We start from the raw sequence: 21,300 nt of genomic DNA on the forward strand, positions 1-21,300 counted from the left end.
CCATGTACAGTCAAGCAGGTTGCACACTGCTCACTCCCATCCGCACCACTCATGTAAACCCTAATACAACAGCATGCCCAGGCATCAGAGCACAACCTACTAGGCAGCTACTGATAGATGCTATTACTAGAAAAGCTGTTCTTTATCTCATTACTGAAGCAAAATATAGATCCTTTCAGTGCACAGCAAAATTAATTGTAACTTAAAATGGAATGAGCAGTACTCACAGTTACATTCAGAAACCAGCCTCACTGTTAACTCTGAGCATATTTGCAACAGAATCCAAATGCTACAGCTGAGGTTTCCAGCAGCTTGTATGTATACAAAACAGCTAAAGAGCTTGGCTAACAGCCCTTGTCTAGTTTGCCTGTGGGTGGTGATCTCTATGATGGAGGCAATGCAATACTGGGTGTCAGCAGAGCAAATGCCTTAAAATGAGGATACTAATAACCCTTAACTATCTCACAAGGCTGTTGAAAGGATCAAAGTGTGAAGAAAAAAATGAGAGAAAGCACTTTAGGGACAATATGGTGACATCAGAATATAATGAATCATCTGCAATTTGCATTTAACTTTGCTAACTTCATAAGCAAAGACTGGCATCTGGGTTCCTTGGAGTAACTCTAAACCCACATGGCAATGTCTTTCCTATCTGAAATCTGCCACTGTCATTGCTGTTATCTGGCTGAAAACAAACGGGTTCACTTTGCAGGAGACATTTCTTCAGCCTTACTTCTGCTCTGATGCTTACCCTGTGAGCACGAAGAAGCCTACCTTCACCCTAGGAGGCTTTGGCAGGTGGCATCATTAGGAACCACCACACTAGTTCCCTTGGAGGCACGCTGAGACAGCCCATGCTGGCATCCAACTATGTAATGCCCATTAAACCTCCAGAGCAGTGGTACAAAGAAAGCATCACCATTTGGAGGAAGATGTTTCAGAAAATCACAGAGGCTTTTGTAGATGTCATAATGACTGGAGGGGGCTAGTGTCATTTGATGGGTAGGAGTCAAGGATGCCAGACATGCTGAAATGTGTAGGATACTTTCACAAAATGAAGAATTATTTTGTATCCCACACAACTTTCAAATGTCAAATACCAGATATTATCCATACAGATGAAATACCTACTTAAAATGATCTGAATCTATAATCTACCTCTGTTTTACATTTAAACCTAAAGCATTTGGGGTATGATTTTAACATATCTTAAATTTTTCAGAAATGCAACCACTGTGTAAATTGAGGCAAGATTTTTGCTGAGAATTTAGAAGTTCAGAATATCACATCATCGGGGATGCGAAGGAGTCGAGTTGCCTGCATCACGACACATATTACCACCCTGAGTCTGTCGGGTGGTTCCCTTGATGCCCATTTTCCCCTATTCCGAACATCTCACACTTTGATTCTGCCTCCTGGAAAGTCATGCTTGAGAAAAACCTTTGGAAATTCTTATTTTATTGTAAATGATTTTATTCTAATTTTTCCTTATATGACAGTTAGAGCATTATTTTGACTTAGTTAAGTGTAGGCAGACTGTTTTCTAAAAGTTACTCCTCAGGATGGTAGTGAGAACATTCCAAGGTTTTTGTTTTTATAGGGACACACTGGACCTGAAAGTGTGACAACCACAACTCAAGGGCACGTGAAGTTGTCAGGTCTCTATAGACATCTCATAGCTGCTGTTACTAACCAGACCCATTCCCCCTGAGGTAGGCTAAACTGAGTGGTCTAATGTTGATCATCTTGGCAATACTGGCTCTGGGAGCCAGTGGATCTACTGTACTCTTGAATTCAGAGTAAGAAGGAGAAGAGTGGGAGAGGAAAAAATTGCAGATCACCACTCCACTTCTGGAAAATATGAAGGAGTGAAAAAAGCAGTGGCCTACGACACCTGAAATCAGTTTCCCAGCTAAGCCACAGTATCTGAGCAACATTAGGCACACCACTTCAGTTTTATAGTCTTGGGCTTTTTAACTGCAAAATGGACCAGACCCTCCCAGTACAGTTTTCTGTGGCTCCAGCTTAGACTATGTCTGTCGACAGTCTGTCCTACTTAAAGTTAAATGTAGAAAGAGAAAAGGAGACAAGGACACTAAGATTTTTAATAACTGTCTACTTGGCTGCATACATTAAAGTATATGAGCATGTGATATTCGTTAAGAGTCATAAGAAAAATGATGCATAGGGAAGTTAAGGTCACAAAGCTAGAAAGCAACAGAGTAGGGTTTGTATCCATGCCTGTCTGATTCCAAAGCCCATGCTTTTCCCAAACTTACCATGTTGGCTGAAGAGAAGGAGATCTGAGAGGCCCAGAAAGACCCTCACTTCTTAACTAAGGGGGAAGAGGCTTCTCTGTCATTGGCCCCATTTCATCTGCTGAACCCATGGTGACCTTATATGTAGGGTCCCAATTCATCCCCATTTGCCTGGAACAGTCCTACTCTATGTCTGTTGTGGTGTCAGTATGGCAGCATTGTTAAAATTCTCTTTTTACTTTCAAATAAATGTTATGATCACTTAATTACATGGAAGCTCTCCTGTGATAGTATCACAGCCAAGACAGAAGCCACACACATACACAGAAATCACTGGCTGTTGTGAGCTTAATGACGTAGGTTAGAAATAAAATAAACTTTAAATATCACTGTATTCTCTACATGTTCTGTCAGTCCCTGAAAGGTTTTCTATTCACATTAAGCAGCATGCAAACTTCTAAAATTTAGGAAGACAATATACCGTTAACCTCACATGTGGCTCCTCTCTCTCTCCTTTTTGGAAGATAAAGTTTAATACTTCAAGAGAAACTCCTGTCCCATGGGTTTAAAGAAAAATCCTAAAGATGACATTTACTTTTCCAGATGAGAGCTTTTAGTTTCAGCAATAAACACAGCAGAAGATCTAATGCTACAAATGTTCCTGGTGTCTCTGAACATATTTGGGAGTCACCAATTCATTCTATTTAAAACCTATGAAGAGTCATTCCAGTGACTCAGGAAATAACGCGCACACACACACACACACACACACACACACACACACACAGACACACACACATGGCAGATCCTAATACTCTCCCATTGCTGCTCGCCTCTGAAATCTGAAACACTGCCTCTCATGTAAACATCTTCTCCCAGCACCCAGGCTGCCAGCATCGGCTGGCGTTCGGGTTCTTTCCCCATCCTTAGGCTTCATCCTTGCAGACTAAACTCTCTTCTCCAAGTGGCCATCATTGCCAGCCTCGCCTCTTGGTTGTGCCTCTACTTTTGCTAACCATCTTGGCACCCATAGTCTTACCATCATCTTGGGTGACTTGAGTGAATATGTACAATTCCCGAAGATGATTCATGCAATCCTTGTCCTTGCTTTCCATGGTCAGTTGCTTCCCCCACCCACTGAAATGGCTCTCACAAAGTCTTCAATGATCACCATACTGCTAAAGATAATGAGTGTTTTCTTCCATCCTCCTACTGCTCACTTGACCTCTGAGGTTCTGTACTCCCTTGGTTTCCATCCGATGATTCTAAGCTACCTGTCTTCACAGTCTTTTCACTCTTATTTGTGATGGCCTCAACTTTCTGCTCTTCTTACTCTATATCCTCTTTCTTGGCATTTCAACCACATTTATGGCTCCAATATGCTACTACAGTATTGTTCAACCTGCTACTACAGGTCACCAGTGCCCCTTAAGGTTCTGCCAGCTGTCCCTTGAGTGTTCTGTGGTCAGCTAAATTTGGGAAACTGTGCACACTCTATCACCTTTTGAATATTACCATCAAGATTAAGTATACAAACTCTGAAGTCACCTTTCTGAGTTTGAATCCTGGCCTTGTACTCATTGCCATTGACAGTTTACTTAATTACTTAATTGTGCTATTCCAGGTTTCCTCATCTGTAAAATGGGGAAAATTTCAGGACATGCTGCATGGGGATATTGTGTGTAGAGGATTACATGAGTTAATACACGTAAAGTGCCTGACACATGGTAATCACTCAATAATATTACTACTAGTATATACAAATGTTTGCAAGGTCCTGAATAGATGAAATCAGTTTTATGTTAACTCAATATTTCCCAAATTTATTCTCCCAGAGTACACAGAACATAACTTAGTTTGGGAAATCTATGTTGCTGAATCTCTGGTCCATCTCAGCTTAAAACTCTTCAGTGAGATTTACCAGGCAACTGTGCATAGGACAACTTCAGTACATCCAAACCCAAATGCATCATCTCCCTCCCCACTCTTTCCCTCCTGCACCACTCACTATGTAGTAAATGGCACCATCTTTTCTTCAGTCTCTTATATCAGCAACCCAAGGATTGGCCAAAACTACTACTACTCACCCACTGCTCACATCTGTCATCAACTTCTGTGAATTCTGCCACCCTCTTCATTTTCAAAGCTATCCCTGCCTCTCCATTCTTATCACTTCTTAACTGGATGATACCAGTGGCCTCCTCACTGGTTTCTTTGATTTCAGACCAGCTTCTTGTAAGTTGCTTCCAGAATAATCATTTTTAAAGGCCTAATTAGTTATATCTATCCTCTTGTTAAAAGGTTTCTCGTGCCTTTCAGGCTAAATATTAAACTCTAGCTTAGTACAAAAAGCTCTACTCTACCACATATGCTTCCTCCATGCCCACCTAGTGAGGGGTTCCCATATGTGTCACATTATGTCATGCCTCTGTGTCTTTGCACAGCCTGCTACCTCTTCCTGGAATGTCCTCTGCACCTGGATAGCTCTTACTCATCCTCGAAGACCCTATGTGTTGTATCCTCTGGAAAGGCTCTCCTACCCCCCACTCCCAGCCTCGGTTATATGCTCCTTATCTGGTACTTTTCATGGTTGACTCCTTATGGCTCATTTATGCCCAAATGATTAGTCTAAGCCAGTCATGGTAATTCCAGTCTTTTGGTCACATTTGGTTTTAAAATTGGTATATGGGCCAATCCTGAAAATAGAAATTGAAGGGGAGAAGAAAAGAGGTAGTGGGAGGGGCCCTGAGGGATGGATTTTTTAGAAAGGTTTTTACTTCTAAGAAGAACATCCTGGAAAGGTACAGACTCCTTATCTCTCGACATTGTTGTAAATGAAGGAGACAGCAAAAACTGGCAGCCATCCTGTGGTACTGATGGCAACTGCTTGAGGGGAAGCTTGGCTGACTGAGAAGAGCAGTGTAGAGATAAAATGAAACTGGTTCTCAACCCTGGAATCCTCTCTAACTCTGGACTTGTCTTGGATAATAAATCACCTTATTATTTAAACCAGTGCTAATTAGAATTCTTCGTTACTTGCTGATGATGGCATCCTAACTGATGCAGCTGTCATATCAGCTTGGGGATCTCTTTGCATTGCAAACTATCACCACAGTCAATCATTACACTGTGCTGCAGATTTATTATGGGTTTTTCCATTAAAATTTTATGTCCTGAGAGGCAAGGACTTGAAATATCTACTAGAGAATTGTAGAAATCACTACCTGTGATAGCAAACATTATATAATAGCAAAACGTTGGAAGAATTCCCGCCAAAGTCAGGAACATAACAAAGAATTATCACCACACATCAGTATCGGCCCTAGATAATGCAATATGATGAAGACAAAAAAATAAGAAGTGTAAATATTGGAAAGTAAGGCACAAAATTCTAGTTCCAGGTAGTAGAATTATCTACATAGAAAAGCGATGACAATGAAAGAGGACACTAATAAGAATTTAGTAAGGTGTTCAAGTGCAAGATCAGGATATTAAAGCAGGTGATTTAGTGCATACAGCAGAGACAATATAAAAAATGATAATGGAAAATATCATTCAAAATAGCCAAATGCACAGATTAAAATAGCCACGAATATATATCCACGAATATCCATAACAAGAAGTCTGAAAAACTTGTATGAGGACAATGTTAAAATATAACACAGTAGCATAAAATAAAATCTCAATAAATTGAAAAACATAATGATGTTCCTGAATAGGGGGCCTTGATACATTGAAAATTCAGCTCTCGCCGGGCGCAGTGGCTCACGCCTGTAATCCCAGCACTTTGGGAGGCTGAGGCGGGTGGATCACGAGGTCAAGAGATCGAGACCATCCTGGTCAACATGGTGAAACCTCATCTCTACTAAAAATACAAAAAATCAGCTGGGCATGGTGGTGCATGCCTGTAATCCCAGCTACTCAGGAGGCTGAGGCAGGAGAATTGCCTGAACCCAGGAGGCGGAGGTTGTGGTGAGCCGAGACCGTGCCATTGCACTCCAGCCTAGGTAACAAGAGCGAAACTCTGTCTCAAAAAAAAAAAAAAAAAAAAGAAAAGAAAAGAAAAAAGAAAATTCAGCTCTCCTCTCACTAATCTAAACTTTAATGCAATTTCAATAGAAAGAAATCCCAACACAATTTCAAAAAAGACAAATGGTAAAAGTACACATGGATAACCAAAAACTTCTGGATAATAAATCAGTGAGCACATCCAGATAATGGAGTATTATTCAGTGCTAAGAAATGCCATGAAAAACTATAGAGGAATCTTATATGCATATTACTAAATAAAAGAAGCCAGTCTGAAAAAGCTGCATATTGTATGATTCCAACTATTTGACATTCTGGAAAAGGCAAAATTATGGAGACCAAAAAAAAAAAAAAAAAAAATAGTGGTTACCAAGAATTAGGGGAAGGGAGGGATAAACAGGCAGAACACAGAACTTTTAGGGCAAACTATTACGTATGATACTATAGGGGTGGATACATGTCATTAAACATTTGTCCAAACCTGCAGAATATGCAACACCTAGGTGAACCCTAATGTAAACTGTCAACTTTGGATAGTCATGATGTCTCAATGCAGACACATCATTTGTAACAAATGTACTTCTCTTGTATGGCATGCTGATAATGGGGGAAGCTGAGCATGTGTTAGGGAAATTCTCAATATGTGGGAAATTCTGTGCCTTCCTTTTAATTTTACTGTGAATCTGAAAATTGCTCCAAAAATATAATTTCTTTAAAAAAAAAAAGCAATGCAGGGGAAACTTGGCCTACCTGATATTAAAACTATACTGTATAGTAATAGAGCCAGAATATAACAAATAAAATTCAGAAATATACCCTTGAATGTAATGGAAAATTTCTTTATGAAAAATAGTTTTGCAAAAAGTTGCTAACCAATTGTGGAGGAAAATCCCTATATCCCTATGGTTTATCCCTATATCCCATGGTATATCCCTATACTATGTCATGCACACATTAAATTCCTAAGAAGATAAAAGGTTAAACTAAAACAAAATTAGATACCACATGAAATTGAAATTGCCAATTTTGAAGGTCATAAGCAGTTATTACCAGCAATTTCATATAGTTCAAGTAAATGCATTAATTATTAAGAATAAAGATAGAAAATACTTTTATAATCTTGGCATGGGGAAAATTAAGATAAAAAAGAAATAAAACCTAAAATATACAAAATAAGTAGCCTGCACATATAGAGGTTCTCTGTGCCTATAAAAAGTGCCTGGGTCATAAAGTTAACATTAAATATTAGTTGAAAACCAAGAACCAATTGGGAGAAAAAACATTAACATTTGTAAAATATAAAGAATTAATACTCAGATTGAAAGAGAAATACTACAGTCTATATGGGAAGGACAAAAGCACAACAGAGATACTAAGTAAACAAATAGACAATTCTCAGAAGAAGAAACGAAAATAGACAATTATTTGAAAAGATCCTTATCTTCACTGACAAAAAGGGATATGCAAATTAAAACAATGAAGTCTCATTTCCCTTTCAACCATTTTGCAAAGCTTTTAAGAAACTGGGCATATCAGGGTTAGTGATTATGTGGGGAACAGACAACCTGGTACTCACCTTGTTAGTATTTGCTTTTAGAGGATAATTTGCCCATTTCCATTAAAACTTAAAATTTACATATCCTTCAACCCAACAATTATACTTTTAAGCATCTATTAAAGAGAAATGCCTCTGTATACATATGCATTGCAGTATTGTCTGTTACAGACAAAAAATGAGACATAACCATTTCCAATAATTTGATAATTAAATGAGTTATTATATCTCTATTTACTATTATCCAGCCATTTCTAAAAAGGATGTATATTAACATGTATGGATATGGAAAGTCCTTCAAGTCATATGATAAAGTAAGAAAATAATTCTACAATACTATATCTCAAACAATCCCATTCATACAAAAATGTCCTATATCCTATGTGGCAATATTCATAGATCAACTATTGGGAGTATTAAAGGAAAGCATCTATATATTTATTCTTTTAAAAATCTTTTACAATAAGAACACATCCTGTGTTACTTATGTCATTATACAAATAGTTAATTTCATCTCAATTCACTTATAAGTCAGTTCCACACGTGTGCATGAGATATAGCCAAGTCCAGACATTTCCCAGGTACATTTTGTTTTAATCAATTGGTAAAAACCATATGTACACATATAGCCACAGCTTCTTTCTTGCTGTAAGCTCTAACTTTTTAAGTTCCTATTTCAATTCCTATTTTCCCCAAGGCCCATAAAATATCAAAATATATTTACAATGAAAAGGCAATTGGCAGAAGGTCAGTTTGGTTGCAATTCTTCAGCTGGTATTTTGAGTAAAGCTATGTCTTGAGGATAAAGTGGAGCTCTGCCTCACCCCAGCAAGCAAATCTGAGATCTGACCCTTTTCAACAATGAAAGGAGGGAGGGCATATTGTGATCATCCATTCTGCCTTCTCCATAATCTTCTCATATTACTGAACAATCTGGAGGTACACACCACCGCTGCCTCCCTCTCCCTCCTAACTCCCTGCTGACTAGGGTGTAATTCGTATTTATGACAACTTTATATCATTTTTCTTGAACAAGGGAACACACCCTCCTGTTTCCCCTTTGCACTGACTTGCTCACACTCCTTCCTACTTGTCTCTGCTTTCCTCCCTCCCTCTCTTCTCACCCTTATCAAAAGCCTCTGACACCAAGATCACCCTGGCCTTCTCTCCACCAGCAGTGAGCAGGAGCTGGAAGCCCGAACACTTCAGGCACAGGATGGCAGCCCAGGGCACGGCACATACCAGCATTCCGAGCTGTGACCTTGGAGCCGAGTCTCAGCAGACGAACAAACACGTTACTGTTGCAGTGGTTCACCATGTGCAATTGGAGGCTTCGTCGAGTCTGGATCTTGACCAAGCATTTTGCCATACTGGTTATTCCAATACCCTTGGTCTCCTCGGCCTGTCATGGCCCAGGGCAGCCTTTCCCTAACCTTCCATTCTGTTTTAAAGGACCTAGGCAGGACCCACTGAATGAATCAAATGTCAGGTTCCTAATGCGGCCAACAGAAATAACTCACGAGGGATCAGCATTGGGAGGGGAGGAGGGAGGGGACGCTATTTTTAAACTCTCCACTCACCCCTCTAACAAACAATGAAAGATTATGCATCAGCCCTACTCTAGCCTTTCTAAACCATCCAGAACAAAACAGAGGACCCTGTCCAAATGCCCCATAGTTTGCTAAGAATCAAATGCCCCCAGAAGATAACAATTGGACAGTTCAATAATGGAGAAATAACCCACCTTTTCTTCTAAGAATTGTTCCTTGAGCCTTTATTATATTCTAGAGCAGTACTGTCCAATAAAATTATAATATAAGCCATTTCACAGAGGGAAAAGAAGCCTTTAAAAACCAAAATAAATGTATTACAATTAATTTTAATAATGTGTTTTACTTGAGGTCAAGATATCCAGATAGTATCTCAACATGTAATAATATCAAAATTCATTAATAATTATAAACTCTTATTAATAAAGAGTTTGCATTCTTTTTTGGAACTAAGACTTTGGAATTAGAGTGTGTTGCACACTATACATGTTTAGCACATCTCAATTCAGACTAGCCCTATTTCGAATGTTCAGTAGCTACATGTGGCTGCTGTTGTGGTCAACTCAGCTCTTGACAAAGTGCTGAATTCCCCCCATGCCTTATCTCCATCCCACAACAATGCTAATATTTTCTTCACCTTAAAGATAAGAAAACAACAACTTACAGTAATTGACCTCACAACAATCATGAAGTTAGTAAGTGCCAAAGCCATGATTTGAACCTTGGTTTCCAATTCATACAGGCTGACTAAAGTTAGTGTTTTAAATGCAGGTGCCACGCAACATTACATTCTGACTCTTAGCACGTCGAAAGTCCTGCACTCGTACATCTGCAGTATAAAATGTGCTTGCCTCCCAGGAGACGTGCTCAGGGATGCAAGCTGCTTCAATGTTTTTTTAAGACATGCTATATTTGAAAAAATTTCAACTAATTAATAACTGCCTCCTCATTCTATCTTAAAGTTATATTTCTTTGCTTGTACATTTTTTTTCCTCATCCTTTTCTTCTGAAGGATGAAGGGGATGAGCAGAAAAAATTTTCCTCACACAATTTCACCACACCTGCCTACATTTTTCTACTTTAAATATCTACTGTCACCAAAAGATAATTTTCTAATAATCCTTTGTGAAACAAAGGTTTATTAAGAGCAGGCAATTGAATTTATCTGTTGTTTTGTGTCAATATAAAGTTGATTTAGCATTTCTGGGAAGAAAATTAGCAAAATATGTGCAGTTTTATAGCTGTGGTATTCTTTGAACCAGAAATTCCACTTATGTGAATTAACTCTGAGGAAATCATCAGAAATGCTGACAAAAATTTTTGGACAAAGATGTTCACTAGTGTATCATGTATTATAACAAAAAAAAAGTTTTTTAAGTCAGTCTAAATTTCCAGTGGGAAAATAGTTAAATACATGTGATAGAATATTGCACAGACATTAAAATTCATGTTTAGAAGAATTTAATAATGTTTTAAAATGCTTGCTATATACTACTACATGAAAAAAAGCATCTTTATATTAACAGTGTGGCGTCAACTATGTAAAACTGCACACTGGAAAAATATAAGTTCAGACAATAAATCTTGGAAGGGAAAAAGCATGTTGCCAGCCATGCACTGTGGCTAAGGTGGGGTAGACCATTTCCAGGGGCCTCACGGGGCCTCCCACTCCCCTCTCCTGGGTGAGCAGTCTCCAGTATGGCAAGGAGTTCCTACTCTTACAGGAGTTAGTTAATTTTCAACCCTGAAGCTTGAAAGGAAAATATTCCTAAAAGTTCTCAAAACTTTCAACCCTTTGCAATTTCCCGGATGACATAATTCTGGGCAGAATTCCCGTGTATAAAACAGATAGACTGACGCAAAAGTGGGGCCCAGGAATAGTACCTACTACACCTCTCTCACTAGTCACCAACAGTGGTTCTTGAAGAACTGCTAAAAATCTTTAGGACACGGAAGAACGAATCTGAAAATCACTGTTCGTGAGAAATTGTTACTTTGCAGTAACACATGATGAATTTCATAGATAAACGGGGGTTCATTTGCATGCAGTAGGCCAACGCTCAATACTGAGGCAATCTCCCTTTGGCTTGTTTGAAGGGAATATAGATAAATCTTTATGTTTATCATCATGTTAAAACAACATGTGACCTGACAGCTCACTTGAAACAAACAGACCTTCCAAAAACAAAACAGGAAACAAGTAAAAAACATGAAATAAAACCATCACCATACTTTCTGTTCTTTTCTACTGGAATAGTCATTCTCCATAATTGTCAAGCTTAATATCTCACCATTGTTTCAAATGCCTCCTTCCTACCTTTCATTTTAAAAGTATTATGATCTTTGGGAGGCCGAGGCGGGTGGATCACTTGATGTCAGGAGTTCAAAACCAGCCTGGCCAACATGGTGAAACCCTATCTCTACTAAAATTATTAAAAAATTAGCTGGGCATGGTGGCAGGTGCCTGTAATCCCAGGTACTTGGGAGGCTGAGGCAGGAGAATCGTGTAAACCTGAGAGGCGGAGGTTGCAGCAAGCCAAGATCTTGCCACTGCACTCTAGCCTGGGAGACAGAGTAAGACTTCATCTCAAAAAACAAACAAAATATTATTATTGTTATTTTAACTATAGCCTGTCAGAATATTTAGCATTTCACATGGTTTTCACTGTTCCCTCTCTTAAACCTGCTCTCACTCTCTATGCTATTTTTCAGAGATCATAAGTAGATTCCTCTACTCTTGTTCTTTTATGGATCTTCTCGTTTCGTGGAGAAAGACAAGCTAGCAAGACAAGCACTCTAAATTGCCTCAGTCATTTCTCTCTACCTTGTCTGACTCTGCCCAAAGGAGTGGGTACCTTTCAAGAGGAAGAATAAAAGAGAGGTGGGAATATGGAAGCAAGCCAAAGATTCTGCAGGATCCTGCACTGTAAGCTTTGTTCTGTTTTGGGCCACTGTGCTCAACTGAACAATATGAGAAGCACATTTGGATGCCCTTGAATACTGTTTCTGTTTTGATTCATTTGTTTGTCTGTGAATTGAAAATGCACGTCTGGGCAGTGACAAGAGGCCAAAGAAAGTGGTAGATGTGTAAAAAGGAGAATCGATTTTCCATAATGAGGTGTCACAAACATTGCTTGCTAAGTCAGCCTGAAACCAAAGAAGAAGAACGACATTCAGTGATAAGAACTGTTCATGGACCTGAATTCCATGGCTGCTCCTGCACAAACCACCTGACACAGATCCGAGGAAAGGCCACAAACTTGCCTCTACTTTGTGAGTGGCTGGAAGTTACTGGACAGCTTGGAGCCCTAGCCCCTTGACTGTAAAATGGAGACAACATCTCCTCTCATGGTTGTTATGACAAGGAAATGAGATCTACATATCAAGTGCCTAACACAGAGCTGGTTCCCATGAACCAGAACTTATTAAGCAAGATTTAAAGCACAGACTCTGGAGCAGTCCTTGGGTTCTAATCCTGGGTGCACTGTTTATCATCTCAGAGCCTCAATTTCCACATCTGTAACATGAGCTTTCATTTTATAGAAGTAAAAGCAATGTGTACCTCCATGGGTGGTTGTGAGGATTAACCAAGTTAATACACATGGCATTCTCAGATCAGTGCCTTGCACAGCAGTTTACTCAATAAATGTCAGCAGGTTTTTTTTTCAACACATTGTGTTTTTTTTTTTTTTTTGGTCTCTTTTAACTGCTCAAGAGGAAGACAGTGAGGATTTTAAATAGCCTGGATTCTCTTCCTTCTGTCAACCATCTGTCTCTTTAACATGCTATTACTAGTTACTCCTCCTCAGGAGTAGCAGTATTGCTGGTGGTAAAGTTAACCCGACCATGCCTATTATCTTGGGAAACCTGCAGAAGCCTGTTGAAATTCAATTTTCTGTCTGCAAAATGGTGAGGATACTGGGTGCTTACATGACTGGGAGTCTGACATGGAATAGGCATTTAATAAATACTAACTATAATGATACCATTGTCAATATGCCATTTATTATCTACTTTATTAACTAATATTTGACAAGTAGTGGAGTCAGCCATTAGTTAAAATAATATGGGAGATTCACTACAATTTTAGCTAACTGCTAACTCCAAGTGGAAAGATAATGAAATATAATCACATTCATTAAATGTTCTCTGTAATCAGGTAAGATGTTAAGAATCCATTATAAAGAGTCCTTAGGACTAACACATACCTCAGAGGACTTTTAAAGATTGTATTAATTTAATAAAATATATAAACAATAATTTTAATAATATATTTGTGATAGGAGGGTTATATTCTTGAGAATATAGTAAAGAGAGAGGGAAGCTGTTGCCAACATCGCTGAGAGACAGGACCATATGACCAGGTGATCACCCATCTGTATAATTCAATTTCCTTGTTTGGAAAGTGAGATAACAGTATCTGTCTATCCAATTCAAAGAAATGGTCATGAGGATCAAATTACGATAACTTACATGAAAAAAAACACACACACACATTTGGCACATGGAACACTGTTCCTCTTATGATTTCCCCTATCAGATTGACTGTTTCCTGCCTGTAAACTGAGATCACTGCTCTCCGGGGCCCAGCATCACCTTGTAGAGTCAGGGGAAAGGTGAATAAAAATTCTCTGGAGAATACAGTTGTAGACGGAGTATCGTCTAAGCAGCACAGCTGGGCTCTGTTCAACACCACAGTTCTCAGTAGCTCTAAGGCCTCCTTACCATGAGTTACTTCCTTGTATTTTCCTGACTCCCCAACTTATTTATAAATGGGAAAGAGTAGATAATTCATTCAAAGTAGTCAGTTAACTTGGGCAAGGAGAATCAAAATGCATGCTTGTGACTCAAGATAGATATTTTTGTGAAGTCACTGCTCCTATGTTATAAAGAATGTATACCGTTCCTCACCCTCTCCAAGAAATTGACTGATTTATGCACAAATTGGCTAAAATTATCATATTCTGCTCCAATAGGATAACATTTAAATGCTTTTAAAAATAAAATTAGAGCAAAAATTACAAAAACATCACTTGTTCTTTTTTTTTTGAGACGTGGTCTTGCTCTGCCACCCAGGCTGGAGTGCAGTGACCCATCCATAGCTCACTGCAGCCTCGACCTCCTGGGCTTCAAAGTGATCCTCCTGCCTCAGCCTGCCAAGCATCTAAGACTACAAGTACACACTATCACACTTGAGTAATTTTTAAAATTTTTTATAGAGATGGCATCTCACTAGTTTCCCCAGGCTGGTCTTGAACTCCTAGCCTCAGTGATCTTCCCATCTCAGCCTCCAAAAGCACTAAGGATTGCAGGCATGAGCCACCATGCCTAGCCCATTTGTTCTTTTTAAATTATATAAAAAGCCTGATGCATTATAAATATGCACGGTACTTACTGTGAGTTCTCAATGGAAGCAAATTAGAATTCTGGATTTTGTATTTTACTCCACAATACAGGACTTGTATTTAATCTTAGGGTTTCAGGTCAGGACCAGAAGAGTCAGCTAGATTAAGTTCCCTCCCTTCAGTCATCTATCCCTTAGTGAGCAGTCCCCAAGGACTGGGCACCCAGATAGGCTGAACATTCAAACCAATAGAAACAGATGTTTCAAGTACCTTGATAAAGAAATAAAGAAAGGAGAAAACTATCAATGCCATGTCAGGAGCCAAGAAATATGTCATAGAAAAGGAGTCACCTGAAAAATCAGTGTCAATTTATTGGTGCAGCAAGGAAAAGAAAAAAGAACAGCCAGAGCAAAGGAACCAGCATGGGAAGGAAGGAATTGGCACAGACAGGCGGTGGTGGAAGGGGAAGCTTTATCTGGAGAAGGATGAGAAGGTCAAGGCGGGATGAAAGGCCTTGGAGGGAACTAAGGCTGGAGAGGAGAGTGGAGGCCAGTATGTGAGGAACCATTGGCCCCACTGTGAGGCTGAACTCTCCATGCGGTCAATGGGCAGGTTCCAGAAACTACTTCCAGCAAAGTCTGTAGCAGGAGTTCAGAGGATGGGCTACAGGGAGATCAATAAGAAAGAGGTTGCAATGTTCCCAAAAAGAGAGGAAGAGGGGATAGCAGGGGCTAAGTGTTAGGGCTTCTTCTGAGATAGAATTCAGAGAACCTTGGTGGCCGAGTAGATGTGGAGTGTGGGGAAGGGTCACAAGGCAAGGGTGGCTTCCAGACCTCTGGTTGGGACAACTGCATACATAGTGATGTCATCAACCAAGTCAGAGAAGGAACAGGTTTGAGACTGGATTTTGGAGAAAGAAGAAGTCATGAGGGGAGTTGTAAACACATTAAGATGATGTGTTAAATATAAGCGGTTGTGTGTGTGCCTTCCAGATGGAGGTGTCCAATAAGCAGCCAAAAGCACAGAGCAGAAGCATGGGACTGAGCCCTCTAATGGAGGTCATGATCACAGAGAGGCAGTCTGGATCACTCTACTTCGTGAAAAGCCTGAGCCTGAGATTCCGACTTCCTTCTCTCCACTTCTCTGTCTTGTCTCTCCAAATACCAATAAAGAACAAAAACAGTATTTTGAAATACTCATCAATGCACTTCTCTTTCCACTTGTGCTTACAAAATTCCTGAAAATCTTCTAATGAGCCCCAGCCTAGGCAGCAAAATTAGCCCACCCAAAAGTAAAGCAACGACCATGAATAGCTGATCATTAATTTCACAAGTCATTGCTCCAAGGCAGAACGTTCTCCTCCCTGACCTGAAGATGGGACAAAAGAATCTGAAGGAGCCACAAGTAGAGGAGATGATGAGGTAAGGGATCCCCAACCTCTAAGGATCAAGCACTATATACTGTGAACCTCATTATGCAACAAGCAACCCATAGATTATGCAGTAATATCATCATCCATCTCCTCTCTCACTTACCTACTGCAAGAAACACGCTTATACTCAACACGTTATGTTGTGAAGTGAATAAGTAGATTATAACATCTCTTGTATATTTTTGTTAAAATTTTTAAAAATTGTCAAAAATATGTAGATGGATTCTACACATTTATAACACAGTTGGAACATTAGGTGGTTTTTCAATTTTATTTGTATCTTCATTTTTTCTGACTTTTCAACAATGACTGGTATTTTTTTAAGAGACGGAGTCTCACTGATGCCCAGGCTAAAGTGTAGTGGTATGATCATGGATCACTGCAGCCTCAAATTTCCAGGCTCAGGTGATCCTCCCACCTCAGCCTCTTGAGTAGCTGGGTCTACAGGCATATGCCATTACACTTGGCCAATTTTTTTGTTTTGTTTTTGGTAGAGACAGAGTTTTGCCATATTGCCCAGGCTTGTCTCAAACTCCTGGGCTCAAGTGATACTCCTACCTCGGCCTCCTAAACTGCTAGGAGTATAGGCATGAGTCATTATGCTTGGCCTGGTATTGCTTTTGATTTCACACTAAATAAAAGAAACAAAACAAAACAAAACAAAAGAGCACGCTTGACTTCTGGCAAACCCTAATCCCAGGAGAATATTCTTCTTATATGCTTTATTTTATATAAATAAATGCTGTTCTGGTTGCATTTAGAATCCATTCATTCATTCATTCATTCGTTTATTCATTAATTTAGCAAATATTAGTTTAGCTCTTACTTTGTGCCAGAACATGCCTAAATGCTGGGAATCGTGAGGGAAACAAGGTAAAGTCCTTGCTCTTTTGGAGCTGGTGTTTTGGTTATGGAAGGCAGTCAACAAACAGGAAGACAAACAAATAAATGAGAAAGTGTTTGATAGCACCAGATGCTCTAACGAAAATAAAACAGGATGGTAGCATGAGAAGGAGCAAACAGGTAGACTGGAAGAATTACTCAGAATTAGGCATTCAGGGAAGATCTTCCAAGGAGCTGAAATCTGAGCTAAAACTTAAAGAAAAGAAATAGCCATAGAAAGACCAGAGAGAAGACCCTCCTGGGTGGGGGAAAGAGCTCGTGCAAAGGTTCTTGAGATTGCAATGAGTTCAGCCTTTTCAAGGGAGAATGAGAAACAGTCTGAGGGGTGGGCAGGAGGCAAAGCAAGCAGAGCTTCATAAGCTACAGGAAGGAGCTGAGATTTTATCATAACTAGATGTGAGCTCCACTTATCAAAATAATCCCCTGGCTACTATATGGACAATATGGATGGGAGGAGGGTGAAAGGAGTGGAAACAGAGAGAGCCCCCTCAGGCAATAATTACAGCATCCTGTAGACAGAGATGAGGGGCTGCACACAGCTTGGGTGGCCGTGGAAATATATCTGGGTTATACTGAAAAGGTTAAAGTGAATAGGATTTTGCAGATGGATTTGACAATTCAATATCTTATGACCACTGGGCAATGGGAGAAGTTTAACAGGAAAGGCAGGCATTTATAAGTCTGACTTTACTATTTAAGCAACTGTTAAACAAGAGCCTGTTCTGGAAACAGCATATGGCCCCAGGGGACACAAGATAGGAAGGGAGACCCATGCAGACTGTCCATCAGAAAGCAGGGGTGTGTCCCAAGCCACATGGTCAGAGTCAGAAGCATGTCTAATCCCAGGGACAAGGGCCATCAAGATCCTGGGGGAGCAGAGTGCTGGCGGGCCAACAGGACAGGGACACAGGAAAGGGAGCAAGGCGGGCATGAATGCCGGACAGGAGGACAGAGCAACAGAGAGAGCAGACCAAGGGCCCATCCAAAGGGCTGGGCTTGGGCTTCTCAGTTCCCTCCCAGGTAAGGGTACAATTGGTCCTAGAGCTGGGGTGGGACCAAGCCTGGATTTAGGGGCCAATTTGTTCAGACAGGCCAAGGGGGCTGGGAAGGTATTGAGAAGACCACAGATCACAAGGAATGCTCTATTTTTTAAATATGGACACCCCTTTCTTTAATGACAAAATTTCCAGTCTGTGTTTTGGTTATCAAGTGAGTCCTTCTGAAAACCCTATTTATTTCTCTTTCAGCCAAAGCATCGGCCCATTATCACATTTCTAATGTTGAAGTGGAGATAGAAGGATTTTAAAAGTACCCAATTGGACGTCTCTAAAGGAAGGAAGTGAGGGCTTTTTTTCTTTTCTTTTTTCTTTGAGACAGAGTATTGCTCTTGTTGCCCAGACTGGAGTACAATGGTGTAATCTTGGTTCACCACAACCTCTGCTTCCTGGGTTCAAGCGATTCTCCTGCATCAGCCTCCCAAGGAGCTGAGATTACAGGCATGAGCCACCACACCCAGCTAATTTTGTATTTTTTGTAGAGACGGGGTTTCTCCATGTTAGTCAGGCTGGTCTCAAACTCCCAACCTCAGGTGATCTGCCCGCCTAGGCCTCCCAAAGTGCTGAGATTACAGGCATGAGCCACCACACCTGGCTGGAAGTGAAGGCTCTTTCAAGTGAGAAACACTCATTTTATATTACCTTTTAAGCTAGCTATTATTAATTTTCAATTTTATGCCAGGAGTTTGCAGTTCACAAAAAGAAAGGAAAAAAGTTAAACCCTACTTTTAAATATCCTTGTTCCCCATTCTCCCTGTTTTAGTTACCACGTTAAAAAAGAAGACGGCACCATTTGACCCAGCAATCTCATTACTGGTTATATACCCAAAGGAATATAAATCATCCTATTATAAAGATACAAGCATGTGTGTATTCATTGCAGCACTATTCAGGAAAGCAAAGACATGGAATCAGCCCAAATACCCATCAATGATAGACTGGATAAAGAAAATGCGGTACATATGCACCATGGAATACTATGCAGCCATAAAAAGGAACAAGATCATGTCCTTTGCAGGGACATGGAGGGAGCTGGAAGCCATTAGCCTCAGAAAACTAACAGGGGAACAGAAAACCACACAGCACATGTTCTCACTTATAAGTGGGGGCTGCACAATGACAACGCATGGACACAGGGAGGGGAACAACACACACTGGGGCCTGTCAGCAGGGGGTGAGGGGAGAGAGAGAATCGGGATAAATAGCTAGGGTAATGGGGTAACAGGTGCAGCAAACCACCATGGCACATGTTTACCTATGTAACAAACTTGCATGTCCTGTATATGTATCTGGAAACTTTAAATAAAATTTTTTTAAAAAGTAAAATAAAACTGTCTTTCATAGAATAAAAATCAAAAAAAGAATATGGCTATACCTTTTGCTTTCAAAAGCAATGGCCAATGATCTAAAACGATGTAAATAAGAACAGCAGCAATTTGGGGTAAGAATGATTAAAGAACAATCAGAGTGAGGAAGAAACTCAGAAATAATCCCATCTTATTTTATAAAAGAGAAAATAAGATTTAGGTGATATCAATGTCCAGCATGTGCCAAATAAGAAGTGAATGTTTATCAAGTGAACAAATGAATGAACAAAGCCCAGCCTTCTCACTCTCTGTCCAATGCCACTGGAGGATCCTTCCCACCACCAGAGGATCCCCATTAATATTATATTCAATGTCCACTCAAGTGCAGTCCAGCACCCGTGTATATTGGGGACTTGGGGGTCACCATACGATGCTTAAATGAGAGTGACGTAGCATCTTCCAAACAGGTTGGCAAGAGTCTTGACTGTGTTTGGGTGACTCATCCTGGTTTACCGGAGTGATAGACCAAAAGCATGTAAAATGGCATGTCACCACCGTAACTGGAGCAGACAGTTCTCACATCTATTTTGGAATCCGGGGCTTTGGCATGAACAGGGATTTCAGAGTTTCAAAAACACACCCCCTGCTTTCCTTTTGGTAGACTCATCTGCAAGATCTACAGCAGCTGTTTCCAAACCTTCTGGGGAAAAAAATGTTTGTACGTACAAATAACTGCATATTTATTTATAAATTAGATACCTATATATCTGTCATTATATATTATGTACATTATAAAACCTGTACAATAGAAATTTTATTAAGAGGTGGTAAAAATAAAATATCAGTAGACTTCTGAATAATTTCTTCCTCCACCCTAGCGGATCACTGTATGTACCCTGCTCTGGAAGCCACGGCTCTAGGACCTCCAATTTACCATCTGCCAAACCAGGAAGGAAACTGCACTCCTCCGTTTATGGCACTGAGCACACACTCCCAAGACCAGCCTTGAGCCGACTGACCAGAGCCTCTCTTCTGAACCTTGCCTGCAACGCCTCAGACCTACTCTAAAGAGCCAACCTAAAAGAATGGTACCCAGCACACACTGCCCAACACTTTCTCCCATTTAAGTGGCACTGGATCTTAAGGGAAGAGAAGGAGGGAGAGGCTATGAGATCCTGTCTCAATTTAAGCTTGGGGATTGCAAAGAACATCTACTTAACACTCACTGCCAACCCACCGAGAAAAATGCAAGAAAATAGAACCCATGCATCTAAAACTCAGAAAATTCTAGTTTCTGTTTTCTAGCAACGATAGGCTTAGTAATATTTTCACCTTTCCTCTCCTGCGGTTTCTTAGGGAAGTAGTGAAGGTGTTTACTTGTCTAAGTGCCAAGCAAAATGTCTTCCCCTCTGCAGACCACACTCTGGCTGTCACAGCTGGTCACACAACACTTCTCTGGCTCAAATCCCAGCCCTCAAGGACTATGATAGATCACTTCCTAGGACACTTGACTGACCTTTTTCCACCCTAGCCAAGTCCTTTGAAGCAATTAATTATTAAGAAGTGGGGCAGCAAAATGCTCACCTGAGCAGGAACAACGATTTGGGAAGCTCCGCTACTGAATTGCTTTCACTAAGACAGTCACTCTTAACACAGACTGTAAGCAAATGAGTAATTAGAACTAGCCTTGGAGTGAGTCACTCCTTATTTAATGAATTCAACTTCAAAATCAGAACATGATTCCCAGGAGGAAGCGAGCTTCCCGTTGGAAGTCTGTTTCCCCTGCAGCCTGGCTCTACTAAGAATTCTATTGTTCACTGCAGCACACTCGATCCCCAACCTTCTCACCACTCTTTCTAAGGTGAC

The 21,300-nt window shown here is 40.2% G+C and overlaps 1 protein-coding gene and 1 long non-coding RNA gene across 9 annotated transcripts in view; one reads left to right on the forward strand and one right to left on the reverse strand.

The window, feature by feature from the left end:
• Window positions 1–13,420, forward strand: part of LOC104653220 (uncharacterized) — a 57,139-nt gene extending 43,719 nt beyond the window's left edge. Inside the window, exon 5 of the long non-coding RNA XR_746454.3 lies at window positions 12,105–13,420. This is a non-coding gene — a long non-coding RNA (uncharacterized LOC104653220). The remainder of the gene's footprint in view (window positions 1–12,104) is intronic.
• Window positions 1–21,300, reverse strand: part of FRMD3 (FERM domain containing 3) — a 354,484-nt gene that overhangs the window by 18,919 nt on the left and 314,265 nt on the right. The window lies entirely within an intron of this gene.

Source organism: Saimiri boliviensis, chromosome 2 (assembly GCF_048565385.1).
Source record: "Saimiri boliviensis isolate mSaiBol1 chromosome 2, mSaiBol1.pri, whole genome shotgun sequence".
Taxonomy (NCBI): domain Eukaryota; kingdom Metazoa; phylum Chordata; class Mammalia; order Primates; family Cebidae; genus Saimiri; species Saimiri boliviensis.